Source organism: Gavialis gangeticus, unplaced genomic scaffold (genome assembly GCF_001723915.1).
Source record: "Gavialis gangeticus isolate Ggan-Ray unplaced genomic scaffold, GavGan_comp1, whole genome shotgun sequence".
Lineage (NCBI taxonomy): Eukaryota > Metazoa > Chordata > Crocodylia > Gavialidae > Gavialis > Gavialis gangeticus.
This window is the reverse complement of record NW_017728995.1, coordinates 44993404-44997365: the sequence shown is the minus strand read 5'-3', so window position 1 is coordinate 44997365 and position 3962 is coordinate 44993404. Positions and strand designations below refer to the sequence as shown.

At 42.6% G+C, this 3962-nt stretch overlaps 1 long non-coding RNA gene across 1 annotated transcript in view; it reads right to left on the bottom strand.

Annotated features, from left to right (window-relative positions):
- Nucleotides 1-1222: 1222 nt before the first annotated feature.
- Nucleotides 1223-3962, bottom strand: part of LOC109287845 — a 12384-nt gene continuing 9644 nt past the window's right edge. The window contains exon 3 of the long non-coding RNA XR_002094978.1: nucleotides 1223-1632. This is a non-coding gene — a long non-coding RNA (uncharacterized LOC109287845). The remainder of the gene's footprint in view (nucleotides 1633-3962) is intronic.

The window sequence follows — 3962 nt, the reverse complement described above, 5'->3', positions numbered from 1 at the left end:
TCCAAGAGAAGTGGTGCTGGCCCCTACCCTGGGGGTCTTTAAGAGGAGGTTAGATGAACACCTTGCTGGGGTCATTTGACCCCAGTAATTTTTCCTGCCATGGCAGGGGGTCAGACTAGATGATCTACTCAGGTCCCTTCCGACCCTAGAAACTATGAAACTACTATGAAGACCTGCAGGATGAGACTGAGAGGTGGGAAGTGCTGGCAAAGACCTGACAATCATCATATGTATGTGCTGGAGATGGAGTTAAGGGAAGCTGAAGACAGTTTCTGGCTGAAAGTTGCAGACCAAAGAATGCAGAGACCTACATTTACATTATAAAGCAGAACCTGTAAAACCTAAACAAAGCCTTTCTGAATGTCTGCCCTCAGGATTAGTAAGACTTAAGCAAGGCTTTCTCTTGTCTTCCTGCTTTATATTTTAAGTTTGACTAAGTTGTGTATGCTGTGTTTTACTGGGCTGTATCTTAGCCTAGGCGAAGATGGTTGGTAGTTCCCTGTTGTATGCTTTGCAAACTGCTGTGTTCAATACATGCTTGCTTCAGAGAAAGTACTTTTTTCCCGTCCCACTCCTCAGTCTGGCAGCAGCTTCCCCCCGCACCCTCCGGTGGCTGGCAAACTGTGTGTCTTACTAGCCCCTGCCGATACCTGGCCATGCCCCCTCCACTCCAGCAGGGAAGGGTGAGTGAGAGCCTTGGAGGGTGTTTCTTTTCCTTCCCCTTTGGCAGTGGCTGGCAGACATGCTATAGTGCCCTCCAGCTTCCGGCTTGAGCCACTGCAGCCACGTACTTGCATTTCCTGATTTAACAGAGAATGTCTGTCCAGTTATTAATCAGTTTAAGCTGTGCAGCTTAGACTAATCTGCGAAGAGCGAATCAATTCAGGCTCAGGCCTTTTGAATGTCTGTCCCTAGCTGAGGAGACTAGAGGAAAAAGAACAAAGTTCTGCTGGGGTCTAGTCTCTGCTGACTCTTGGCACTGATTGTGTTTATCAGTGTTTCTTGAATTAACACAAAGCATAAAATTGGCTGAGGAGTAGGTACTAGAGTGCTTAGTCAACACTACCACTGATTAGATCTTGATGAATACTGTGATACGTTCTCCTTGTATATTTATTTCAGTCCAGTTACAAATTTGGTTCAGCAAATGAGAGAGACAGATGCTCCTGATTACAAAATACAAGATTGTGAACCCCCACACTCAGTTACCCCATGAATCTCTTCCATTTGAAAGCTTACCTAACTATCCCAACTACATAGTTGTTCCAATAAAAGATACCAGCCTAAGAAATTCTTGCCTCTGATGTAATTTCTGGACAATCACAGCCACAATATCATGCATACTACCATCTATTGAAATTTCACTCACATGGTTAACTGCTTACCAGTAAATGTATGGAATTCACATGATGATCTGCTGATGTGGGAATGGTCCATTACATCATATTTGTTAAGCCCCTGAAGCTGATGATTTTATGCCAGTAAGCAACATTAGTACTGTACAATCTGCCAGATTAGTCTTGTGCTTTCTGGTAGCATCTTAATGGAAGACCCAAAGCCCATTTGATCTTTTCTGTGGAGATCCATAACGGCGTTTTCATATACTGCATTCTGTGAAGAGGAAAGATCTGCCTGGAATGATGAGATACACTCAAGATGTAAGTTATTAAAATAACATATTTAATAACTTATTTTGAACCTTATAAATTAAAACAAAAACACAACTTCACAGCCCCAAAATGTCCCAGTGTGCTTTACAGCAGCCAGGTTACTTTCCAAACAGCAGAGAACTTTTCCTCCAGAATTGCAGTGTCTTATTCTCACAGTTAAGAGTTCAGAAAGTTTAGGCTCTTGTCTTTTGACCCAACATTCTCATAGTTCCAGCTTCTTAACAGGAAATTCTACTCCACCTAATTCAAGATGGGAAAACAAATGTTGCCCCCATTACCTGTATCAGTATTAACACTGTGAAATTAATTCTTAGCTGCAAAATTTAAAATTCTCTAAACATGCCACTTTTCCCATTTGCTCCAGAGTATAATAGTTCCTCTAAAATAACTTATTCATGTGAAAATCAGATACTACATTAATTTTCACCATTTGGATACCACAAAAAGCTCATACATTTTTATTGGTGTGTTTTTAAGCTCAAAGCTGGACTGACTGGGTTTCATGACATAGCTAAACACTCATTTTATATCTTTAGCATTCCTCATAAATTGATGTCCAGGAGGGTCAGCCAATTTGAACTGTTTTTAACCTATTCCACACGTGTGATGTAATCTAGTGGCAGTCCTGCAGCGGGGTATAGAAAAATGGGTATACTGTTAGTAAGAGCTTCTTTGTGGGTGGTGGTAAAGTCCTTTATTTCTGGAATGGAAGACTAGAGGTCTAATCCTTACTGCTTGTGAGTTTGATTCAGGTCTGTTTCTCCTCACTCCCCCTCCTCCTGCCCTCCCTCAGTTTGGTAGTACAACAATAACATTTGAGCAAGAGACTTTTCCAAATTGCCTCTAACCCAGCACTGTCGTGGCATCCTGCCTGAGAAGGGAACATAGCAGGAGAGAGGCTTTGTTAAATATGGCAAAATACCTGTGGGACAAGATCATTAGCAAGAGTTAATGAGTGTGACTCCACTGACATTAATGTACACATCTTTATACACATAGGCTAAGGACCTGGCTTTTGGTGTCTGTACTCCTGGCATTTATGTAAGACTGCTACGTAATCCTCTGAACATCTGGCGCTGGCCCTGCGATTAAAGTTTGCTTTCAGATTCTTTGCATTTCATAATTTGTAGAGCAGAAAGTCAACAGAAAAGGAAACTAAATAAATTCTCAGCTCCCTCTGCTTACACTTGTTGAGAAAAACTAAGTTACTCTCAAGCAGAACAAACATTCTATTCATCTTTAATCCTTTTAGGCCAGGTAACCCAACTTCAATATAAGCACTTTGCTGTTGAGCAGCAAATAAAAACTTAGAGACAGTGAACACACACAGTAGTGCACATCAGAAACATTCAGCCCTCATGACTTTACATGGTTGCAAATAATAAATTATTACTCTGCATAGGGTGAATACAAGTGATGGGCAACATCTCCAAAATTTCAGGGGCTGCCTCACTGACAATGAATTAATATTTACCATATATAAAGCTTCTGAGATAACTCCCTCCTTCCCTTCCTTGCTCTTTCAATTAAGACAGAGGTGTTTTCTCTCTCTACTTCACAAGTGTTCTGCCAGCTTCTGCTTTTCTCTCCCAGATCTAATTAAATACCCTGGGCACATCTCCACATGCAGGGGCGTGCACTTGCACTGGCAAAAATAGTAGCAGCTAAATCTGTGCTTCTACTTTTTGCTGCTGCACGTGCTCCTGCATGTGTGCTTTGGTGAGGGGCTAAAAGCCCCACTTCAAGCATACTGTTCTTTCCCTGCTTCTTCTGACTCCTGGCATGCTGGAGGAGCTGGGGCAGAACTAAAGGAGGGGAGACACTTTGGCTGGCAGGCAGAGCATCTCTCTGGAGGACCAAGCCTCTGTGACTGCCAGTGCATGCTGCTATGGTATGCGCCACACCAATTGCTACATGCAGCCTTTTAATTTCAGCTGACACTGCAAATGTTCATTATCCCTGAAAATCAAAACCGGGTTTTCAAAATCAGAAATTGCTTTTGAAAAACTTAGATGTATGGTACTATATTTACCCAAATCCAAGATGACTTTGAATTTAAGATGACCCTCTAACAATCTGACCCTATTAATAATAGCCCGAACTATTGCAGGCTCATCTTAAATGTACCCCCCACTGCAGTGGAGAAAGAAGTGAGGGGAAGCAGGTAGACAGACCTCCCCTCCTGCCACTTGTCCCCTGCCCTCATTGATACCTGCCCCTAATCCCTTGATCAATTGCCTGTGCCTGCCCCCATCCTTTGCTCCCTCATGCCTATAGCTGACCCCCTACCAC